The 25897-nt window shown below is 36.0% G+C and overlaps 1 protein-coding gene across 1 annotated transcript in view; it reads right to left on the bottom strand.

The window, feature by feature from the left end:
- Positions 1–25897, bottom strand: part of PTPRD (protein tyrosine phosphatase receptor type D) — a 1686434-nt gene that overhangs the window by 1482983 nt on the left and 177554 nt on the right. The window contains exon 3 of the mRNA XM_081500246.1: positions 12502–12543. The gene's annotated coding sequence lies outside the window, so the exon portion shown is untranslated. The remainder of the gene's footprint in view (positions 1–12501; positions 12544–25897) is intronic.

The raw sequence follows: 25897 nt of genomic DNA, 5'->3' as shown, positions 1-25897 counted from the left end.
ACCCACTGGAAGACTGTGCAGCAGCTATTCTTGATTTACTCATTTCTGTTTTTGGAAATCCAATATTAAAATATTCCACTAGGAAGGCAGTGAGGAAGGCAGGAATTACAAAGAAGATAAATCTCATGCCAGTGTGTGCTAATTGTTTGAATCCCCTGTAAATGGTCTAGCAGAAGAGGAGGTTGGAACACTTAGCTAAATTGAAGTTTGGGGATTATCTGTGAATTTAAAGTATCCATGCTATTTTGGCCCCTACTAGTACAAGTAATTGAGAGGAAAATCTTGCCAGTTACGCTTTTCCGTAAGGCTTAATGTGAACTTCAGTATTTAAGTAATTCATTAGCAGGCTTAAATGGTGCCATGAAACAACATTAAAGGACATCGAGATAGTCTGTGACCTTCATTTTAGAGACAAGCAGATCAGGGCCCATAGAGGTTATAATGAACTCAAGACTGTATAGTTTACATTGGAAAAGCTGACACAACAATCTTTGTTTCCTAATTTTCTGTTGAAAATTGTGCCTTTCAGAATTCTTTTTCAAATTTTATGTAGCTTTTCTAATCGTCAGAACTCCAACTCTGCACATGGAAACTTAAAATTATGATTGGGAATATTCACATTCAGAGAGAAGAAAGAGACACTGTAGCATGTTCAGTAAAGAAGCCTCAAAAATTGCATCTGGTGAAGTGAGAAGTAGTAGGGACAGAGGACAACAATTTTTACAATAAAATTACAAACTGTAGAACACATTTACAGAAATCTGTTTTACATTGTTTAGAATACCCATTAAATATGGCTTGACAGGACCTTTCTAGGACAAGTCATTAAAGCTCTAAATGGTATTTGGGAATGTGGCTACCTATGATTGAGGTCATTTGAATTTCATTAGAAAACACTTTGGACACTTTGGTCATCAAGATCACTGGGGTGGTTGAACTTTGCCCCACCACATGATTTTGAAAATACAGAGTGTCCTTATAACCTGCCTAACAATTAACCCCACTTAAATGAAAGTAGCTGTCCTCTTTCACCTCTGGTTTACTCAGCTTTTAAGCAGACCTTGTCTGAAGAAATATCAGACTTTTAATAATAAACTTTGTTTCATTGTTTGCTGTTTTCACTTTGGATTATTATTTTATATTTCCCCATCTTTAGAGGACATTTCCATTTTGCCTGCCCTAAGGATATCAGTACTGTAATTGAGGGGCCCAGTTCAGAATCTATTCCAGAGAGAAACATCCAGTTTTATTTTGTAGCTTCATAGCCCAGAACCAGAGCTTTTCAAAAGACACTCAATAACACCAATGCAGGGACCCCTCAAGACAACATATCAATTTGTATTATGAAGTGAATTATGGTTGTACCCACCAGAGCTGATATAGTTAAGTATCTGTCAGTGTTTCCATTATGTTTTGTGGGTTTCTTGCTTGGCTGCAAAAATGCCCTTCAGGCTGAAGCATACAAGGCCAGCCTAGCAAGTGAGTGCTCCTTTTGTTTAGTATGATTTTTTAAAAACACCAGCTCTCTTTTGTGCTTGCTTGCATACATCTTATAATGAGAAGAGGTTTGATTTTCTAAATCAAAAAAGCTGCCAGAATAGTGATTTTTTTATGAGGGTTTTAATGGGATGAGATCACTAAAGGTCTCATTTCTGGGTATGATCCAGCTCTCCATGAAGGATGCCAAGGCTCCAAATCTGAGGATTCCAATGTGGTGAAAATGCCCTCCACAAAGTACACTTATTAGGCCTCTAAATTTTAAATCCAGATATCACTGTTTATATATTGGATCAAATAGGACTACATTATGCTTAGGTTTTTCCTCTATCCTTCCCTTTCCATGTTCTTGTCCTTACCGCAAATCCTTGTGAATTCTTAGCCTTCCTTCAAAATGTAGCTCAAATTTTCTAATTTCTGAGAAGGCTCCCTCAACTCTCTCAAACAGACTCAGAGATCCTTCCTACAAGCTACTTTGTACAGAACACATAGCTCTAAAATAGCTGTTCTCATATGATACCATTGCTGTTTTCTTATCAGACTGTAAAAACTGAGAACAAGGTTTATGCCCTATTTATTTGCAGAGTACTACACATATTACACAAGCTTAGTAAATATTGATTACATTACTGAATGAAGGAAAGAATGGAGTAAATATTCTATGAAATACAGACAGTGACAGGAAATTTGAATGATAAAGCCATTTTTGAAAAGAATTGCCTTTAATATGGTTTCTCATGCTGGAAGAAATATCAATAACCTCAGATATACAGATGACACCACTCATATGGCAGAAAGTGAAGAATTAAAGAGCCTCATGATTAAAGTGAAAGTGAAAAAGTTGGCGTAAAACTCAACATTCAGAAAGCTAAGATAATGGCATCTGATCCCATCACTTCATGGCAACTAGATGGGGAAACAATGGTAACATTGGCAGACTTTATTTTTGGGGGGCTCCAAAATCACTGCAGATGGTGACTGCAGCCATTAAATTAAAAGATGCTTGCTCCTTGGAAGAAAAGTTATGACCAACCTAGACAGCATGTTATAAAAGCAGAGACATTACTTTGCCAACAAAGGTCCATCTAGTCAAAGGTATGGTTTTTCCAGTAGTCATGTATGGATGTGAGAGTTGAACTATAAAGAAAACTGAGCACCGAAGAATTGATGCTTTTGAACTGTGGTGTTGGAGAAGACTCTTGAGAGTCCCTTGGACTGCAAGGAGATCCAACCAGTCAATCCTAAAGGAAATCAGTCCTGAATATTCACTGGAAGGACTGATGCTGAAGCTGAAACTCCAATACTTTGGCCACTTGATGCAAAGAACTGACTCATTTGAAAAGACCCTGGTGCTGGGAAAGATTGAAGGCGGGAGGAGAAGGGGATAACAGAGGATGAGATGGTTGGATGGCATCACCGACTCAATGGACATGAGTTTGAGTAGGCTCTGGGAGTTGGTGATGGACAGGGAAGCCTGGTGTGCTGCAGTTCATGGGGTTGCAAAGAGTTGGACATGACTAAGCAACTGAACTGAACTGAACTGAACAGATGGTTTCCCACTTTTAGTTTTCAGCATTCCAAAGGGTACAAGTTCTCACATTCCCCATAATGAAGAATCCCCCAGAAAACTGAATGTTTTGTAAATTCTTACAGGAAGAATTATAAGAAACAGAATTTGTTCAGAAAATTACTGATCACGGAATTAGGAGATGACGTGTTTGTTCTGACAGTCACTAACTCTGTGACCCTCTTCAATGTTACTTAATAGCTCAGCGATTCAATCCATCTGCAAATGGTGATAAATAGCAGTTCCTGTCTGCTCCTCAGGTATGTTTGGGGGCAAATATGTTAGCACATATAAGATACTTTAAAGAATAAACTTCAACTATATATTTATTATATAAATTAAATTTTAATATTTTTGCATTGCTATTACATGCTATTTACTAAATACTAATTTATTGCAAACAAGACTATCTGGTGAATTCACATTAACCAATTCACAAAATCTAACTAGATGATTTTATTCTTCCACATGTCATGAATGATTGGATTGTATCCATTCTATACAGAAGCAGAATGTAAAGTATATTGTTCAATTGTTTCTGCAGTTGGCATTTGGGGATGGCCCATGTGATTAATAATGCCTAAATTGTCTTGAGAAACCTGTATGCAGGTCAGGAAGCAACAGTTAGAACTGGACATGGAACAACAGACTGGTTCCAAATAGGAAAAGGAGTACGTCAAGGCTGTATATTGTCACCCTGCTTATTTAACTTATATGCAGAGTACATCATGAGAAACGCTGGGCTGGAAGAAACACAAGCTGGAATCAAGATTGCCGGGGGAAATATCAATAACCTCAGATATGCAGATGACACCACCCTTATGGCGGAAAGTGAAGAAGAACTAAAGAGCCTCTTGATGAAAATGAAAGAGGAGAGTGAAAAAGTTGGGTTAAAGCTCAACGTTCAGAGAACTAAGATCATGGCATCTGGTCCCATCACTTCATGGGAAATAGATGGGGAAACAGTGGAAACAGTGTCAGACTTTATTTTTTTGGGCTCCAGAATCACTGCTGATGGTGATTGCAGCCATGAAGTTAAAAGACACTTACTCCTTGGAAGGAACGTTATGACCAACCTAGATAGCATATTTAAAAGCAGAGACATTACTTTGCCAACAAAGTCCATCTAGTCAAGGCTATGGTTTTTCCAGTGGTCATTAATGGATGTGAGAGTTGGACGGTGAAGAAAGCTGAATGCCGAAGAATCGACGCTTTTGAACTGTGGTGTTGGAGAAGACTCTTGAGAGTCCCTTGGACTGCAAGGAGATCCAATCAATCCATCCTAAAAGAGATCAATCCTGGGTGTTCATTGGAAGGTCTGATGTTGAAGCTGAAACTCCAATACTTTGGCCACCTCATGCAAAGGGTTGACTCATTGGAAAAGACCCTAATGCTGGGTAGGATTGGGGGCGGGAGGAGAAGGGGACGACAGAGGATGAGATGGTTGGATGGCATCACCGACTCGATGGACATGGGTTTGGGTAAACTCCGGGAGTTGGTGATGGACAGAGAGGCCTGGCATGCTGCAATTCATGGGGTCGCAAAGAGTAGGACACGACTGAGCGACTGAACTGAACTGAAATTGTCACGTTCTACCTGAATTACTAGAAATATTTTCAATGAGAAGAGCTAAACAGAATAACAGATAATTTTATAAGTAAAATGACTGTAAGAAATTATTGCTTTTTAAATCACAGGATTGCAAACAGATTAAACATTGAGGGCTATAAACCTTCCAGTGTTTCTCAATCAGTGAATTATATGCCTCAGTATAATCTGGGAATGCCCAAATCTCATTATATATGTAAAGAATAATAAACTTTGGGGTTGGATCAAAGAACCCGTCTTTTAAACAAGGTCACCAGATGGTTTCTACAGTGATACTCAGGTTTGAGAATTACTTTAAGAGCTTGCAGTAGTAGACTAGAGCTTCCTCTGGTCCACGAAGCAAATGAAGAAAGCACAGATTGCCGAAGATCAGAAGCCGGATACTGAACTTTCCTGTGTAACAAAAAGTGATACACTCTTCCCCTTTAAAAATCACTGAGTATGTTATCTCTTGTGTAAACTGTAGACAAATTAGAAATTAACCATATAATCCTATTTTGGTGGTTGTGGGGGGATGTTTTGTGAAAACTTGGGTAGATTGAACTAAAAAAAGGGAAAGAAAGAATTGAAACTCCAGTGTGCTGTATTTTATCAGGATCCACAGGTACTTGATTTATGGAAAAAGGAGGGCTCCATAATTTTTTAATTCTCTTTCTTCTTTAAGGTCCTGAAAGCAAGCCAAACTGCTTCAAGTTCTCAAACATTTTGATACATTTATTAAGGGTTTGTTCTTCCAGCAACTATCAAGACAAACTAAGTAAAAATATCAAAACAAGTATGGTTGTAATGTGACTATTATTAAGCGGACATAGCTTTATTATTTTGCTTCCATTTATAAGGTTATGGCTATGTGGAAAATTTCAATAATTAGAGAAAAGAATACAGAGGCAAATGAAAAACACTTGAAGATGTGATACCCAGTGGCAACTACTGCTCTCACTTTGGTGAAAATTCTTCTACAGCTCTACTCCAACTATACAACAAATTCAGGCCTGGTGCATGGATTTTAAAGTTTTTCTAACAACTGTGGAGATTTCAGGGAATGTGTACTGAATGTAAAATATCTAGTTTACTTGGCAGTCTCTCACGTAAATTACAGTAAAACAAGCAAATGAAATTTAAAGAAAAAAATAAGTTTTATCCAAAAATGCCAAAAAAACCAATACCAACTATAGAATATGATTACAATACAATTTTAACTAGTTAAATTTACATATATTTACATATATAAACATAAACATATACATATATGTGCTTTTATATTATATTTTTGTATGTTACTTTTTCATGCCATTGACTTTTTAAAAACATCTCATCATCATGAGTGCTAATATTAACTGGAAAATAATTAGACCTTTAGAGCTGCTGCTTGCTGTTTCATCTCCCTCATTTATTTTAAGAAAAGGATTCCCTTTTAAAAAAACTCCTCTATACTTCTCTTATTTCAAGATTGGTATTTCCTGGGAAATTCCCTCTTATCCTCAACATCTCTTAGCCCTAAATTCTACCTCTAAACCATTATATGTAAAGAGAGAGAACATAGGTGTTAATTGTCAGTTTTCTAGAGCAAGAGGGTATCTGTGATTCATTAGCCTCTAAGTAAACCAAGGTCTACAGCTTCTCTCAGTCTTTCCCTGTTCTGATGACTTACAGGAACACTTCTTAGTGTTATTTACCACGTTTTTCCTTGGATGCTGACTAGGACAAGATAAGCTTAACATTTCATTTAACAGGTATTTAAGACACGCAATATTCTAAGTGCACTGTATGGATTATTTTACTAACTTCTTCAGTTCAGTTCAGTCGCTCAGTCGGGTCCGACTCTTTGTGACCCCATGAATCGCAGCACGCCAGGCCTCCCTGTCCATCACCAACTCCCAGAGTCTATCCAAACCCATGTCCATCGAGTCAGTGATTACATCCAGCCATCTCATCCTCTATCATCCCCTTTTCCTCCTGCCCCCAATCCTTCCCAGCTTCAGGGTCTTTTCCAATGAGTCAGCTTTTCACATGAGGTGGCCAAAGTATTGGAGTTTCAGCTTCAACATCAGTCCTTCCAATGAACAACCAGGACTATCCCCTTTAGGATGGACTGGTTGGATCTTCTTGCAGTCCAAGGGACTCTCAAGAGTCTTCTCCAACACCACAGTTCAAAAGCATCGATTCTTCGGCGCTCAGCCTTCTTCACAGTCCAACTCTTACATACATACATGACTACTACAAAAACCAAAGCCTTGACTAGACGGACCTTTGCTGGCAAAGTAATGTCTCTGCTTTTAAATATGCTATCTAGGTTGGTCATAACTTTCCTTCCAAAGAGTAAACATCTTTTAATTTCATGGCTGCAATCACCATCAGCCGTGATTTTGGAGCCCCAAAAAATAAAGTCTGACACTGTTTTCCCATCTATTTACCATGAAGTGATGGGACCAGATGCCATGATCTTAGTTCTCTGAACGTTAATACTACAGTGAGATATCACTGTGCATCTATCAGAATGGCTAAACTATAAATATTGATGTCACCATATGTTGCCAGGGATGCAGAGAGGAAAAGTAGGTGTCACTCTGAGTTTTCCTCTGTTGGCTTGTAGGCAGCCACCATCTTACTTTGTGCTCACATGACTCCTTTTTTGTGCATACAAAGGATGGTGGAGTAGTGGGATAGATTCTTCTAAAACCATGAATACTATCAGGTCAAGAACCTACCTGTAGGTCATGTACTTTAATTACCTCCTAAAAGCCCAACGTCTAAATACAGTCACATTGGGGTGAGATTGTCAACATATGAATTTGAGGAGGACACAATTTAGTCTGTAGCAGTTACTTTCCTCTGCTGTATAACAAATTATCACAAATTTAGCAGCTCAAAACACACATTTATTATCTTGAAGTTTATGGGCACAGGCCCAAGCATGACTTGGGTTAGTCCTTTGCATGGCTGCAACTAAAATATCAGGTTCTTATCCGAAAGCTCCACTATCAATATATCCACTTTCAACTTGTATGGGAAAAGGGAAGTGCTCTCGTTTACTCTCACTGACAATGCTTCTGACACCAGATGTGTGGAATTTTACCACATCAAGCATTTCTCAGATACCAAGTGGGGATCCTAGAATAAAATCCACTTCTGACACCAGTCAGAGTCACCTTAGCAAAGATCTTATAGGTTAAGGGCTCAGTCTTATAAGACTGCCCCACTTCCTCACATACCCTGAGATGCCAATCTCAAGTCCAAGTTGTTAACTGTGCTTCTAACCAACTAGCTATAAATCAGAAGTTCCCATGACCCTTGTCCTTGGATTTGATTAATTTGCTAGAGTGACTCACAGAACTCAGGAAAGCAGTTTACTCACTAGATTCCAGGGGATTTTCCCAACCCAGGGGTTGAACCCAGGTCTCCCGCATTGCAGGCAGCTTCTTTACCAGTTGAGCCACAAGGGAAGCCCTTATTACAAATATTGATCTATTAAAGTGTATGAATGAACAACAAGATGATGAGACATAGAATTAGGTCTAGAAGAGCCCTGAGGGCAGGAGCTTCTGTCCCCATGGAGTTTAGGTGTGTCACCATTCTAGCATGTGGATTTATTCACCATAAGCCCTCCAAGCCCTTTATTTGGGTGATTTTTTTTAAAGTCTTCATCATGGAGATATGATCAATCATAACTCAATCTCTAGCCCTTCTCCCACTTCTTGAAAAAACAGGAGGGGAGATTGAAAGTTCTACTCTTCTAATCATGCCTTGGTTTTTTTTTAGTGACTAGTTCCATAATGAAGCTATCAAGGAGTCACATCACTAGAATGAAAAAAGACTCCCGTCTCCCAGAAAATTCCAAACGATGTTAAGAATTCTGGTCAAAGAACAAATACTACAACAAAAGATACTCCTAGTACTCTTAGGAAATTACAGTGGTTTTAAGGTTCTGTGCCAGGAACTGGGGGCAGATATATATACATATATATGTGTGTATATATATATATATGTGTGTGTGTGTGTGTGTGTGTGTATACATATATATATACACATACATACACACATACATATGTATATATATTTTTTTATTTATTATTTCACACAAGTTTATTCAGGATGCGTGCACAATATATCTTATGACTATAGAAATTACATCCTTGACTTCTTGCTGGCTGTCATCCAGAAGCCACTGTCAGCTATAGAGGCTTTCAGTTTCTTGCCATGTTGCCCTCTCTATAGACCCTCTCCCACCATGGCAGCTTACTTCAAAGCCAGCAGGAGAGCAGGAGCCAATCTTCTAAAAAAAACATAGTCTTATATAAAGCAGTGTACACATAGGACTGTAAACTCATCAGTGCCGTCACATAACAATCACAGAAGTGGTATCCTGTCACCTTCTCCATACTACATAGGCTAGAAGAAAGTCAGCGGTTCTGCCCACATCTATGGGGAGGGATTACAAAAAGGTATGGACATCAGCAAGTAGGACTTGGGAGTGTCACCCAGAATGTGTTCAATGCGATTATATAAGATATAAAAGACATCAAAGTTCCAAAAAAAAGTCACACATATATCTACCACATAAACAGAATCACCGTTAATGATGCTGAATGCATTTCTTTCCAGTCTTTTTCTGCATGCTCTCCTTGATCTCTGTCCCCTAACAAAAGCACATCATATGTATAATTGTTAGAGTATTTCTGTGTTTTCATGTTTTATATAAATATGTGTATAAAAGCATATGCATAAAAGAGACATGGTATAACACTATTTCAGAGTTTGACCCGATTTTTAAGAACACAGCCTCCTTAAATGATCTTTAAAATAATGAATTTTACTATTATGTAGTAGTAAATTTTTTACAATTATGTATTTATTTGTTTATAACACATTTATTAAATGTCTTAAATATAATTTATTTGACAGTTTCCGTATAATGTGACAGCTAATTTTGTTCCTATTATCATGTTATAAGTAACACTATGATAAACATCCTACTCCTACAAAAATAGCCTTCAAATATAACTTAAATCTTACCTTCAAGAACAGGTGGGAGGATTTCACTTTCCAATTTCAAATCCATACCACCATCTCTGTTTTAGTTCAGCCAACAGATTCCTAACTGATTTTCCTGCCTTTTTTTGACACCTTCCCACCATTGCGCTTCCACATTTGACTGATATCCAACCAGTTGATCATCACCTTTTAAGACACCTGAGTGTCAAGCCCTCCAGGGAGCCAGACTGATTAGAATGACTTTTTCATAAGGCCCTCTCATTGGCACCTCACCCCTGTATTATGTTACCACATCATTTTAAAATGACATGTTTCCTAGTCTCCTTCCTTCTAAGATTTTCATTTCCCTGAAGGCCAAGAACCTCTATTTATTTTCTTCTCTGCACTCTGACCACCTACCACTGTATATTTGATACAATAATTACTCAATAAGTGAGCTGAAGTAAACTATTAAAACTAAGATAATTTGGGTGTGTAAGAGAGATGTATAATTTCTCTAAGCCATATACATTTTACAATATGGTTTTTCATCCTTGAGCACACTAACAAGGGCTAAAATTAAATCAAAGACATGCAATACACTCTCGTACAACATAAAGACCCTTTGTATCAAGTGCAATTTTTTTGGCTATTCCACAGAACTTGTGGATCTTAGTTCCCTGACCAGCGATTTCACCCAGGCCCTGGCAATGAAAGATGGTCCTAACTACTAGGATGCCAGGGAACTCACTCAAATGTAATATTTAAAAAAAGGAACCAACATAAAAATAGTTAAGAAGTTCACAACACTTCCTTTATCAAAAAGATTGTGCGAAGATAAAGACATATTATACAGGCTTACATAACCTCAAATTTACAAATGCAGAGTCATTTCTCTTCCATTCACAGAATGATAGAGATAATTATTTACAAGTTTATCACAAAACTGAATTCATTACAGAAATGGGAAGTAGTAAAAGAGCATTTATTAAATGTCTATTATGTAGCATGTATAAAGATGTGCTTTATGGCAAATTCATCACTTTAATAGTCACAAAACCTGTGAAAATTATTGCTAAATCCATTTTATATCTGAAATAACCTGGCCAGGACAGCTAGTGAGTGACAGAATGGCTCTTAAAACTCAGGAAGGTCCAGTTTCAAAGCCACAATCCTCCACCTCCTCACACTGTGAGAACACCTAGGAAATGCCCTAGTTTTCAGTTCATTATCAGAAATACCGCTCCGTGGAACATCAGGGGGAAAAGTAGTAATGACTAACAGCAGGCTCGAGGTTGAGGCTGCACATCTATTGGAAGCCGAGATTATTTGCATTGTGCTGTTTGATTTAGTTCCCCGCCAAGTGTCATGGCAGAGTCCTGACACAACAGAGGTTTGTGCCTGGAGCCATTCATTCCCTGTCTGGCAGAACACATTGGCTGGCATACTTTCCTTGGATATTCTAAAGTCACACTAGGCCCTGAATAGAGGCTGAAAATGACTAAGAGGAAAAGCTTATGAAAAGAGGAAAAAAAAAAAAGTCTATTTCAATTTTAAAATCTCAGAAAATTATCCAGATATGCAGATGAATAGTTTATTCTTTCATGGAAGAGTAACATGTGGAACACATAACATAATTTAGAGCCAAATTTAAAATATAAATGTGTATATAAGCGTATTTTCAAAAAAGAGCTATGCGTGAAATAGAACAGACATCAATTATTATTCATGATGGCATATATAGCCACAATTTTTCTTACAACCACAAAACAACTTCCAACTTTTCTTTCAATATAAAGAAAAATATAATGCAGAAAAATAAAAAGAACTGCCTTGCCAAATTCTGTGTGGGGTTGGAAGGACCCCAAATAGAATAAATGATCTAGAGAAGATTTAGAGAAATTATAATCAAACATTTGTGAATCCATTTGATATTTAAATATCTCTAAATGAACAACATCAAACCTTCTAGCAATATGTTATCACTTAAGTTCCTCATGTGTTAGTTCAAGCTCATCTTTTCATCCTACTTTCTCCATAGCGAAGAACTGGGTTTAACTCCTCCTATCTGTGAGTTTCAGTTTTACTTTAAATAGTCTTCACCCTGTCCACTACAGTCCCTGAGGATCTCAGCCTCTACAGTCTTAACTCAGATTTCCTATCAAGTACTTTTTATTCACAGTATACATTTCCTTTTCAGCTCCCTCTTAGGATTCAAGGTTACTACAATTCTTGATCTTTGCAATGTTCTTTGTTCCTTTTTTTTTTTAATAACAGAATTCAATTTTGAAATCATAGCATCCTTTATTAGCCTTGAACCAACCCCCTTATCTTTCGGGTACCCTATTAACATCTTATTTAGCTACATGTGTACTTATTTTCCTGCTTGCTTCCTATTTTCATGCTGATTTGTAATTTTTAACTGATTTCAACATTTGATTTGCCAAAACTAGACATGTAGGTAGTTTTTGACAGGCAATTTAACTGACCTATATCCTATTTCAATAATTTACTCACCAGCATCGTTAACGACTATGTTAAATACCTTCCATCAGCCTTAGAATAGTTCCACTGCTTTGTTAAAAGGCACATTAGCAACAATAGTTCTTCGAATATAGGTTGTGTAGATTAAGGCATCCTGTGGCAAGGCAATGCTATGCATTTAACAGTTAGACTTTTTAATTTTGTTACTTTATCACTAGAGTCATATTTTGCCAGATCAAAGAGTATGTATCATATATATAAACATGTATTACAATTCCACACAGCTAAGCCTGAGACAATAATGCAATTATTATCATAACATTTGTACACATTACTCATGAAGAAAGTTTGAAATATATTTTAAATGCGCATACCTTTGACCAAGGCACATCCTGCTGTGGTCTCAGGACAGGAACCTATTATGAAAAATATATATGCATATTTATTAATATACTTAGTATTAAAAACAGATTCAGACATACCAACACATAAAACAGGAACATGCTTTAAAACTCAAACATTGCTCAAAATGGGAATCTGTCCATAAACTTAAAAAAGATGGTCTTTTTGTCTTTTATAGATGAAGTTCATTAAGAAAAATTGGAGACAAATACTCTGAAATAACTCTCAATCTGAATCTCCAAATGAGCTCTATTCCTTTATATCTTAAAACAAATGTTTTTCCCAGAAAGTAGTAAACCCTGGTACATAAATTTTAGGCAAAAATTGAAAACATTATTTTTCAAAAATGCTAAATGAATTATTATATTCAAAACAGGAAAATTAAGAGACAAGTTTCACATGTTTTATAATAACAAAAGCCTTAGAATATTTGCTGATCAAAAATGGCATCAGAGCATCAATTAAAGTTCACAGAGAATCATTTTCACAGTAATAATGTTTCAAACTTTCATATAGTGAAACTAAAATATGTGCAGATAATAGATTTAAATACATTAAGTCAACTTGAGTACTTTAGAAATCAAAAGAGGAAACAGAATCACATATTGCTGCACTAAAGTCCAATATTTTCATCACTTCTATTTCATTATTCAATTAGATGCAGTGACACACTTCCAAATATGTTCAAAGACTCATCCACTCACATAAATGTACAGATGTAAGTCTAAGAACTCTTCTATTTTTTGGAGGGAATGAGGCATTTTAAGCGGTATTTAATAGCTATAATTCTAGGTTCTGTGTTTTGCTTATGCTCTGGCATGACTAGAGGAACGGAAAATCTCAGTAAATGACAGGGAGTCACTTAAAGTTTTCCACCAGTCAAGCGAGAATCCAACTGCCTAACATCCGTGAGAGTAGAATTATAGGGTGAAGAGAAAGTACAAAACTCTGGATAGTCAGCATTACAGCCAAGATAATGAATTTATCACAGAAAAGCATAGTGTCAACAATCAGGGCTGAATTCACAAAAAACACAATCACCATATCCTAAAATATCCATTTCTCTGGCCAAATAGGAACACTTGGGGTTTTAAAGATAGGATTAAGGGTACTTGTTTTGATTTTTCTGAAAGGAATATATACTCATTTAAGTGGAAATAAGTTGCAAGAGGAAAGGAAGGAGACATATTTCAAAATAGTTGTTTAATTGAACTTAGCATAGGTTAGAATTAAGAGGGGAAAAAAGAATTCAGATGAGAAAATGGGGGAAAAGGGAAGAATAAAAAGAATAAAACACCTATAGACTCAATAAGGAAAATTTTAAATATCAAACCTGATAGACAATATATTTGGAAAGCTATGTTTCAATTTGTTTTTTTTTTTTTTATATATCGTGATGGTAGCAAAGTGTTTTCCCTTATAGCTCAGTTGGTAAAGAATCTACCTGGAATGCAGGAGACCTGGGTTTGACTCCCGGGTTGAGAAGATCCCCTGGAGGAGGGCATGGCAACCCATTCCAGGATTCTTGCCTGGAGAATCCCATGGACAGAGGAGCCTGGCGGGCTACAGTCCATGGGGTCACAAGAGTCAGACACAACTTAGCAACTAACCCACTACCATGGTAATGAAGGGGAGGTGGTGACCTATCATCATTTCATTAACATTGTTTAATTGTATTTTTGTGTGAAGTTATTTTTTTGTATTTCTACAATGTTGTGTTGCTTTCTGCAGTACAACATGAATCAGTCATAACTATACATATATCCTATCCCTCCTGAGATGCCGATGTAGAGAACAGACTTGCAGACACAGTGGGGGAGGGAGTGAATGGGACAAAGGGAGAAGGGAGCATCAACAGACCCACTATTGTGTGTAAGTGGATAGTGGTGAGAAGCTGCTGAATAACACAGGGAGCCCAGTCTGGTGTTCTGTGATGACCTAGAGGGGTGAGATGGGAAGTAGGGGGGAAGGCTCAAGAGGAAGGGGACATATGTACATTTAATTGTTTTAACACAGGCATTTTCTACCAGGTGTAATTTCCTCCTTCTACTCTCATGGCCAGGGGCATTTACCAAACCCTGGAGACATTTTTGGTGTCCTAACTGGGGGGGAGGTGGAGGGGGGCAGGGGAGCTACAGGCATAACTAGTGGGTAGAGGCCAGGAATGCTGCTAAACATCCTACAATTCACATGACAAGCTTCCACAATAAAAAGTTTTTTCAGCTTAAAATATCAATCATGTGCTTAGATTGAGAAACCCTGTCTGAATTAGCAGGGGATATGGGAGCCTCCTGCTACATCAGCTCTTCAAAAACCCTCCCAAATGATGAGATTATATCATTTATGTAGAGTGAGTCTTCAGCAAAAAGAGTACTGACCCTAGTCAACAGTCCTACTTAAATACTGCCCACCTAGTACTTAATGAAGCCATGCATTGAATTCAGATTGATCAGATAATAGCCACAAAGTTTTGTGTCAGTCTGAACCCTATAGGGAACTATATCCTCATTCCTTTTCTCAAATGTTTTTTAAGGTTAGAAAATATTTTAGTGGATTATCATTTTTGTTAGTCTTACTCTCAAAGAACACTAAATTCAAGACCATATATCATGATGCTTGAAATAATTCAGTTTAAGACATAGGATATTTGTATAATTTTATAAATCTAATAATACACCAAATATTAATTCAATAGTTAACAATCAAAATAAAAATAAGGTTTTTGAATATTACTGTTCTATTTTTTAATTTACATAAAATAACAACTAAATTTCATTAAGCAAATCTAAGATATATGGCTATTGAATACTTTCATAAAAAACAATATGTGTATGTAGTGACTTTGACTAAAACTAAACTTTGAAAGCAGCTGTTACTATTTAAGATAAACTAAAGTATAATTCTGCACCATTCTCATTTTGTTCATTTGAGAGTTTCTTTATCCCATTGCTAAGAGTATTTAACCTGTAAACTACAATGTTTCTTTGATATTGATTTAGTGGTATTTACAAACTATAAAACATACCATGCTTTAACTTGTTGACTGCCTCAAGGAACTTCTCTGCAAAAGCCAAAAATCTCAGGAGGAAATTCCCAAAAACCATTCATTAATTACAGATAAATTTGTACAGCTAAAAGTGATGCACTGGGGAAAGAAAGAGGAATGTTTTTATTTTTGTAATTCAGAAGAGAAGCCTTTATTTAGAGAAAGCTTAGAAATGGTCAAATATGCATAGCAGTGCAAAGCCCCAGGACCTATATGTCCTTACTGTGTTTTGAGCACAAGAAGTGTTCTTATCAAAGTGTATCTAAGCCAACAGTTACTTCATCAGAGCAGAAACACTGTTTTACTCCAAAATAAATGAACAACACAGAGATTTATGCCCCTTGTATGAAATATGAGTGCTTTAGAAACTTTGTTATTACTCCCACCTTTACTAATGATTAGTGGCCAATAAATTTGACTATACAATTATATTTCAGTAATTTTCAGATACAAAGTATTTTATACTATTTCTTATCCCTGTCTTTTTCTGGTCATAGCAAGTAAATAGTTGTTAATGTATGCATGAGCCAGTACATGTATTTAAAAGCTACATTTATTTTTTCCATGCCCTATTCATACTGTGATGTATGGAATAACTTTATGTCATTTATGGTTATAACTGGATGTATTCATCTCCATGTTACATACAATGGGTTTGTAAACATAAGCCATAGAGCTTATCATGGAAGACTTTCTCCAGACTATATCATTTTTCCCTGTCAAATCTGTCAGAATATCATAAAGATAGGGGCAGAGTTACTCCATACTACCTTATTTAAATGTTAGTTCCTTAAAAACAACAATGTTTCAACCTATCTCAGAGAAAATTTTCACTCCATTTTCATTTGTAGGACCCAAATTCAGGAGCAAGTTCAATAGATATGCTGTTTTTTGCCAGACCTAGAAAACTAACACAATTGGTAACTTCTAAATTAGATTGCAGCTGTACACAAACGTGTAACAGAGGTAAATGTTATCTTAGACGTTCTGTTTTTCCTATTAATACTTGTATTTCTCTATAATGGGCTTATTGCATAACCAGTGTTCTCCTAATGTTCCCAAATTTCAAGGGCTTGTCTATTAGTGGACAGCTTCTCTTTTTTGCCTCCCCAAATGTACTCTCAAAGTGATTCTCTCTTGACCTAAAGAAAGAATCTAACACAAAGATTCTACTTACTGAAAATAGGTTGGCCTGTATCTATCTTCGAGGGTATTTGTTTGCAAAAAGTAAATAATACTGTTTTTATAGAGCAGCCTTGTGTGGTATTTCGTTTTGTTTTGATAGTAATGAACAAGTGTGATAAAATTGCCATCTTTTCTCATTGACAGTGGTAGTATAAACTGGAAAGCAATTTTCCAGCATGCATCACAGACTACAAAATATGTGCCCCTTTTCACCCAGTTATTTCACTTCTGGGGCTCTCTCAAAAGGACATATCAACAGATGCTGACAAACATTTATGTATTCTGATAATCCACTTCACTACTATTTATAATAGCTCCTCTCCCTGCAAAATGGTAATACTTTAAATATCTCATAATAGAGAAACTGAATTACTCTCATGGGTGAGGAAATATTGTACTTTAATTTGCAACCATACTCTCAAAAAAATTTAACAGCATGGGAATATAAAGTGAGCTTCACAATTTTAGGTGAACATCAGGATACAATAGGGTTCAGTTTTGTAAAACTAAATCCACAATTTCAGAAATTCCCTTTAGTCTTGTTCTCCTTAAAACAAAGAGCCTCCTTTTATAAATTAATGAAAAACTCAACTCCAACAAGTAGATGTAAGTTTTTCAGCAGAATCTTCCACTACCTTGGAAGGAATAGGGAGAACGAGATTTTGCACAGCTACAATCTGTGACTACAAACTGGCAACTGCTTCATTCTTGAAATGACCTGTCTCTCTCTCATTACACCCAAAATAACTGGCAAAGATGACATCCAATTGTAACTTTCCTTTCTCAGATGAAGTCTTTTTTTCTTCCCTAACAGAGGTATCACAAAGCATCCCATGGCATAAGCCATGAAGACTAAAGAATATTCCATACTTTGACCTATCCTCTTTGTCATGAGGTATATGCACTGTTTTATTGGAATGGAACAGTCTAAACCTTGCTGTATCATGATCATCAAGTGAAGGTTTAGCAAATCGATATTTGCAGAAATAAAACGTTGTTTTATTGTTTTGTAACCTATGCTCTCAGGCAAATCATTGATCCTCACGGGGGATGATGGTTGTCTGAATAATCTCACTCGAGTATAACAGCCCACTAAAATCATCCACCTGAATAAATATATGTACCTGTAAAGTGATCTTCTCTATATGAACAACTAATTCTATTTATCAGACACTGAAATTCTTAGTCTGAGAGAGCCAGTAGCAATGTGGTTACCAAACTATACTTATCAATGTGATTTAGGCACCAACAGAAGCCTCAAGCTGGTTATTAAAAAAAAAAAAAAGATTCTATGTAAATGCTAAGCACTATAGTAGGTTACACTCCATGTATTTTTGTTTTTGTTTTGCTTTGTTTTTTTTTAATTTTGTGAACATACTGCAAATCTGGTAATTCTTAGGAAGGGTTGCTTATAATATTCTCTCCCCATCATATTCATGACTGCACTTCATAAATGTCCAAATTTCAAAAAAATCAGAACCTACGACAGAAAACAAAACAATAGATTGAATGTGGAGCAACAGCAGCACTGCCCTTTTGCTGGGTTTGCACATCATTATTCAGAATGTAGTATTAGCACCTTGCAAGGAGGCAGGATGGAGGGAACAGGTCCCTCATTATTTTCAAGAGTAGGATTTGAGCACCAGTTTGAAGATTTGAATGTTCCATTATCATCAGTCAATAACTGGCATTTATAGATCTGACACCCCTACTGGATCATCAACTAATTACATTAACAATCAGATCTCATTTTCCTTTGTCTTTTTAATTTTAACCACAGAGAGTTTTGTCCATGAAGGTCACTTGTTTTATGGTACTGCTAACACAGACATATCATCATTAATACGTTAGTTAAAATATTTCTATGGAGCTGAAGGGCTGGTTCGTTGTGAATTTTAATCTGTGTTTTTTGAGAAAGACGAAATCAAGTTCCTAAGTTATAGCTTTGTCAGAAATTCTGTGTCTTTGGACAAGTCATTTAAACTGGCTGACCTCATTTTCTGCATTGTAGAATGAAATAATTAGAATTTCAATCTTAAAATTCACTCAGTCTTGAGTAGTTGTAGTTCTACCCCTAAACTTTCTTTGGGGAAGAATAGTGGAGTTTCACACAACACCCAGAAGCCAGAATCTTCTAATTAATCAATCTTTAATTCTTTACTTATGCAGTCTTTTGTTTTGTAATAGGCATATTATCCCAAGAATGAATTCGGTGTATGTCCTTCTTCAACTAATGTCCTAAAATAGCTTTTCATCACCTAAGACAATATATAAACTCAGTTTTGGCATTTTATGAAAAAGATAGTTCCTTTCTTGCTTATCTCCCACAATTCACTTATGTCACCCTTCAACTCCTGAAAATAAATAAATAAATAAAAACACTTGCTGTTCCCTGAATATTCTATTTTCTTTCACTTCTGTGTCTTTCATATTTGTTTCTTGTTTTCTGAAAAATATTTTCCTGTTTTCTCTTCTGGCTAGGTTCCTACTCAGGCTGAGTCCTTCATAGCTTCTCTCATATCATGTCCCTTTCCATCCTTTTCTTGAGTTTATTTATATGACCCTAAAATGTGTATTTCTTATATGCCTTGCATTTCTGTATCATAACCCTACACTCCAATTTTTGCTTTAAAGGTGAGTCTCTTCCAAATACTTCTCAGTTTCTAAACAGGAGGGACTTTGCTGTTTGAATTCTCTTATTTAGCACCTAGCACAATGTCCGGCACATAAGAGACACTAAGAGAACATTCACCGAATGAATGGATTAAAAATTAACCATGTTTCATAGAATAATTTATTATTACTTGCTCTTTTTTATGTGTTAAAAAAATACCCCAGTCTAATCCTTTTATTTTATAATAATGAACATGCTAGTTTAATAACTAATCAGCCATTACATGTTGGAATAGAGATGGTGACTTTCATTGGACTTTCCCTTATATTTAAAATTATTTTTTCAAAATATTAAGTTGAAAACAAAAAAGAAAGATCAATATAGTTTGGTAAAGCACCATTATCCTCTTTCCAACAGCTGTTAACTTCCACTTCATAGCACATCAGACAGCAGACCTTACCCGTTAACTAGATAATAGCCAGCTAATTTTACGCACACATTTTCCAAATAGTCAGTATACACTTCCTTACATCTTCTTGGTTGAAAGGCATAAATTCAGAGAATCAATTGTCTAGTCATCCTCTAAAAATACTTTTAAATTTAAGCATCCATGTGAGGATCTTCTGGGCACCACTGAAAAGTAGTTTTATAAACGTGTACCTTGTCATATATAAATTCACATCTTGAAACAGATAGGATATCATGTCTAACCTGTATTATGTATACCAAGAGTACTGGGACTCACAGCAATAAAACTACATACAGACTTATCTCTGGGTTTCAGATTTTATTCTATAAAATGAGATGACAATTTTTTTTCTTAAATGAAGTTTAGAATTCTTATTTGAGCAGAGAAAAAAAAAGCCATTAGTATCAGTTTCCACTTTCACCTAACATATCCCCAAACACATATAAACAAACATGTATGTGTCCGATCACACAGATAAAGGAATACTTGTCAAAAATTAAATATACCTCTTAAATATGTAATTTTAGAAACATCAATATTTTACACTGATTTCAAAGAAAGAACTTACTCTCCTTTATAAAGTATATTGTAATAAGTGAAAAGCAAAAATTGCAAGTGTCTACAAAGAGAATTAGAGTACCATTCGGTTCAGTTCAGCACTCAGTTGTGTCTGACTCTTTGGGACTCCATGGACTGCAGCACACCAGGCCTCCCTGTCCATCACCAACTCCCAGAGTTTACTCAAACTCATGTCCATTGAGTTGGTGATGCCATCCAGCCATCTCATTCTCTGTCATTCCTTCTTCTCCCACCTTCAATCTTTGCCAGCATCAGAGTCTTCCCAAATGTGTCAGCTCTTTGCATCAGGTGGCCAAAGTATTGGAGTTTCAGCATCTACATCAGTCCTTCCAATCAACACTCAGAACTGATCTCCTTTATGGACTGGTTGGATCTCCTTGCAGTCCAAGGGACTCTCAAGAGTCTTCTCCAACACCACAGTTCAAAAGCATCCATTCTTCGGCGCTCAGCTTTCTTCACAGTCCAACTCATACATCCATACATGACCAGTGGAAAAACCATAGCCTTGACTAGATAGACCTTTGTTGTCTAAACTGGTCATAACTTTTCTTCCAAGGAGCAAGCGTCTTTTAATTTCATGGCTGCAATCACCACCAGCAGTGATTTTGGAGGCCAAAAAAATAAAGTCAGCCACTGTTTCCACTGTTTCCCTATCTATTTGCTATGAAGTGATGGGACCAGACGCCATCCATGATCTTAGGTTTCTGAATGTTGAGCTTTAAGCCAACTTTTTCACTCTTTTCTTTTCACTTTCATCAAGAAGCTCTTTAGTTCTTCACTTCCTGCCATAAGGGTGGTGTCATCTGCATATCTGGGGTTATTGATATTTCTCCTGGTAATCTTGATTCCAGCATGTGCTTCATCCAGCCCAGCATTTCGCATGATGTACTCTGCATATAAGTTAAATAAGCAGGGTGACAACATACAGCCTTGACATACTCCTTTTCCTATTTGGAACCAGTCTGTTGTTCCATGTCCAGTTCTAACTGTTGCTTCCTGACCTGCATACAGGTTTCTCAAGAGACAGGTCAGGTGGTCTGGTATTCCCATCACTTTCAGAATTTTCCACAGTTTATTGTGATACACACAGTCAAAGGCTTTGGCATAGTCAATAAAGCAGAAATAGATGTTTTTCTGGAACTCTCTTCTTTTTCGATGATCCAGCGGATGTTGGCAATTTGATCTCTAGTTCCTCTGCCTTTTCTAAAACCAGCTTGAACATCTGGATGTTCATGGTTCATGTATTGTGGAAGCCTGGCTTGGAGAATTTTGAGTATTACTTTACTAGTGTGTGAGATGACTGCAATTGTGCAGTAGTTTGAGCATTCTTTGGCATTGTCTTTCTTAGGGATAACACACTTTTCAACAGAATCAGCCCAAAGGGGTTTGTCTGTGAACCATTGTATAAAATACTCTCTGCATATTAGAAGTGAGAAAGCATGGATACTCCAAGGGTAAGAATAAGGTCTAACTGTGATTCTCTAATTAATACTAATGGTGAGACCAGAGAAAGAAAACTAAATGGGATCACTCTAAATAATGATACATAGTTGCCTAAATGAAGAGTTACCTGTGAGATCTTTTGAAGAGCTCCATGGAGATATTTAACATGTCAAGTAACAGAACAAGTGTAACTCACCAAATACTGCCTAAAACCAAGTAGATTTTCACCAAATATTAGTTTCCTTTCCCCAAACTAGGCTAAAATTTTTGATATTGAAGTTTATCCTTAATGAGGTTTCAGAATTTCTCAAAAGGGCCTTTCTCTCTGTCCAGGAGGTTTTTACATCCTTCCTTTTCCTAAAAATAGTACTTCTGCTCTCTACTATCTATTTCTAACATTTATTTTTTGCAAAATCTCAATTTAGCTAATCTTTCTTCAGAAATAAACCTTGGGGTGTGAGTGTATATATACATATATATGTGTATGAATGTGTGCAGATGAACATGGTGTTTTCTCAGTAAACGCATGCTAAACATAAGATATATTCTCTATTGCCATATGGGTAGATATAGGTAAACCATTACAATGTATTTTGACATCATTTTATTGAGGTTATAATTGAAAAGCAGATAAAGTTAAGATTTTTCTGAAAATCCCTAACTCCTTCAGACCCACTGAATTAAGGAATACATTTGCCTTACTGAAAACAAAGACCTTTCAAAATTGAAGTAAGTTACTAATTTATTAATTAAGGGAAATTCAAAGTATTTTTTCAAAAACTCATTTGACAGAACATGATACCTAGGCTGAGAAGTTAAGAAATTTATCTAGCCTTACACAGGTAATTAGTGGCAGACCTAAAACTGGACCCTTAAACACTGACCTTTCCATGTAGTACGTGCTGTTTTGTTGGAAGAACTACAATGAGCTTTAGTAGCTGTGAGTTATTGTCATGGAAAATAAAGTGAAGACAGTCAACAAAGGTTGACTCAGTAGTTTTACCTCCTTAACTGTACTAATCTATCAATCCCTCAAACCTGTTATAAAACTCCATTGTTTAACAGTTAATTCTCAATTTGAAGTCCAAATACTATATTTGAATACTCAGAAAATCTTCAAAATGAAAGGAAATTTTATTATTTTGTGGTTTTTTTACATTTTCATAGAATTTGTCTAGTTTAATGTTATTTTTCAGTAATACAAGTACCTGTTAACTGATTTATTTTGTTTAAGGTATAAGTATACAAATATAAACTATATAAATATAGCCCCAAATATAAACTAATGTAATTTAAATACATGAAGGTAAATAACCAACTTATTATGGAATTTTCTATTCTCTCTTTATATTTAATCATTTTGTCTAAATGCTTCCCAGATTACCAGGGATGGTTTCTAGGTTTTAAAATTAAAAAAAATATGTATATCAAAAGCTTTCTCTCATGCAATGTTAAGTATTAGTTATTTTAAAAGTACAGTTGTTTTAGATCCTGTGTCTGTATTATATTCTCAAATGATATTTTCTTGCTTATTATTGGAGATATGTATTTTATATATCTTTAGTAAGTGAATTGTACAGTGCAATGAGAAAAACTAATTTTCAATTTCTCTCTTGCATGAAATATCTGAGCTAATAATTTGACCTAGAAGGAGTAGAATCTTTTTTTCTTTTCATTAGACTTCCCCTTTCAAGAAAAGCTTTGTTAGCCTACTGAGTCATGACAAGTAATCCCTTACATGCTAGAGTACACTGTTCTTCCTGATGAACTAACAAATTAAAATGTAATGTGAAATGATGACACTGGAAATACTGAGAAATAGCCATTGATATGGGAAGAAATCCATGATTAAACCAAGATATATATTTTAATTTTAATTGTATCAAACTGATAATAGAATAAAATACAATTTGAAAGAAGCCAAAGACACCATAATGAGCATAAGAAAACTATCTCATAGCTTTTGCTGTTTCCCATCCCTTCTGCTGTGGGGGCCTCCTGTTACCCTCCACCTCTCCAAAGTCTTGTTTCAATATATTTTGTAAGAATTATGAAGAAATAAAATGGTTTTCATCACCTCATTTCAAGCTAAGGTAGTTATTGGTCTGGAGTTTTGATTTTTTTTTTCCTGTTTTTTTTTTTTGCCCCATTAAACTTGGTTCGCTCAAGAATAAAATGAACAATAGCACTTATCAGCTCAGTGCATACACAAGGGATACTGAAGGCAACTGACTGAGAGTGAAGCCAGAAGTTAGCTGCAAATCCACTAGTGAATTTAAATAGTGTGTGTGTTGGGGGGAGGGGTGGTGCCTGAGTTTTATGGTGAGTCTGTGATAAAGCTGAATAACTGCAGAAGTCACAAAATAAGGCAATATAACTTGCATTAATATGTCATCAGATTGATTCACAGAAAGCTTAAAAGAGTACAAAGGTTTCCTGTAAGATGACCAAAGCCATAATTGTTGTTCATGTATCTAAAAGTAAAATTTCTTATGTTTTGACACAGGTTTTACATTTAATACCTGTACAGAGCAAGAAGCTAACATATTTGGAAAAAGATTTATCATCTCTGAAGCCCTCACATATCATATAAATATCTAGCATCTGTAGAATATACTGAAGAAAATTATGAAGTGTATACTGGGGAATATTTAGTGACATAATATTCAATTAAGTTTGCATGCTTTTTATGATGTATTTGATGCTAATAAACTTCCAACCATGGTATCCATATATATTTAAGGAAAAATGTATCTTTATGACCTAATCTCACCTTCTAGCAGCAACAGGGCTGCTGTCTATGGGGTCGCACAGAGTCGGACATGACTGAAGTGACTTAGCAGCAGCAACACCATTTCACTGAATTTTATAATTATTCACTTTTCTAGTTCTCTTTTCCTCCAAAGAAATGGATGAGAATATATAACATATTCATATCTCATAATCAATAACATGAGCCAAACCAATTGCTTATGCCTATGCTTTTTATTTTCATAAAAGCAAACACTGTTTGCTTTGTTCCTGTTATTTTTTTTTTCAAAGCTATGGTAAACTTCAATAAGGGAACTCTCAGGTCAGATACTTTATCATCATTAAATCATCACAGCACTTCTTATTTTAAGAATTTTTAATTATCAGATTAATGACATAATAAAAACCATATTGACTCATTCAATGCAATTACAAAGCATTGGTTCTTTAACTGGAGCTGTGCTAGCTTAAAACTTGAAGAAAACTGCAATGTCAATACATATTTGCTGATATATAGTACTAGTGTAAATATGTTGTTGTTCAGTCACTAAGTCATGTCCAGCTCTCCGACCCTATGAACTGCAGCGTATCAGGCTTCATGAGTTTGAGCAAACTCAGGGAGATAGTGAAGGACTATATACTAACTTTGCTCAAACTCATGTCCATTGAGTCAGTGATGCCATCCAACCCATCTCATCATCTGGCATCCCCGTCTCCTTTTGCCCTCAATCTTCCCAGCATAAGGGTCTTTTCAAGTGAGCTAGCTCTTCCCATCAAGTGGCCAAAGTGTTGGAGCTTCAGCCTTAGCACCAGTCCTTTCAATGAGTATTCAGAGTTGATTTCCTTTAGGATTAACTGGTTTGATCTCCTTGTTGTCCAATGGATTCTCAAGAGTCTTCTCCACCACCACACTTCGAAAGCATCAATTCTTCAGTGCTCAGCCTTCTTTGTGGTCCAACTCTCACATCCATACATGACTACTGGAAAAATCATAGCTTTGACTAGATGGACCTTTGTTGGCAAAGTGATGTCTCTGCTTTTTAATATACTGTCTAGATTTTTCAGAGCTTTTTTCCCCATCCACAGTGATTTTGGAGCCCAAGAAAATGAAATCCAACACTGTTTCCAATTTTTCCCCATCTATTTGCCATAAAGTGATGGGACATGATATCATGATCTTCGTTTTTTTGAATGTTGAGGTTTACGCTAGCTTTTCATGCTCCACTTTCACCCTCATCAAGAGGTTCTTTAGTTCCTCTTTCTTTTCTGCCATTAAAGTGG

Source organism: Giraffa tippelskirchi, chromosome 1 (genome assembly GCF_054371585.1).
Source record: "Giraffa tippelskirchi isolate mGirTip1 chromosome 1, T2T-mGirTip1v1.2.pri, whole genome shotgun sequence".
NCBI lineage: Eukaryota > Metazoa > Chordata > Mammalia > Artiodactyla > Giraffidae > Giraffa > Giraffa tippelskirchi.
The sequence above is the reverse complement of the archived record's forward strand: the minus strand, read 5'-3'. Positions and strand labels throughout refer to the sequence as shown.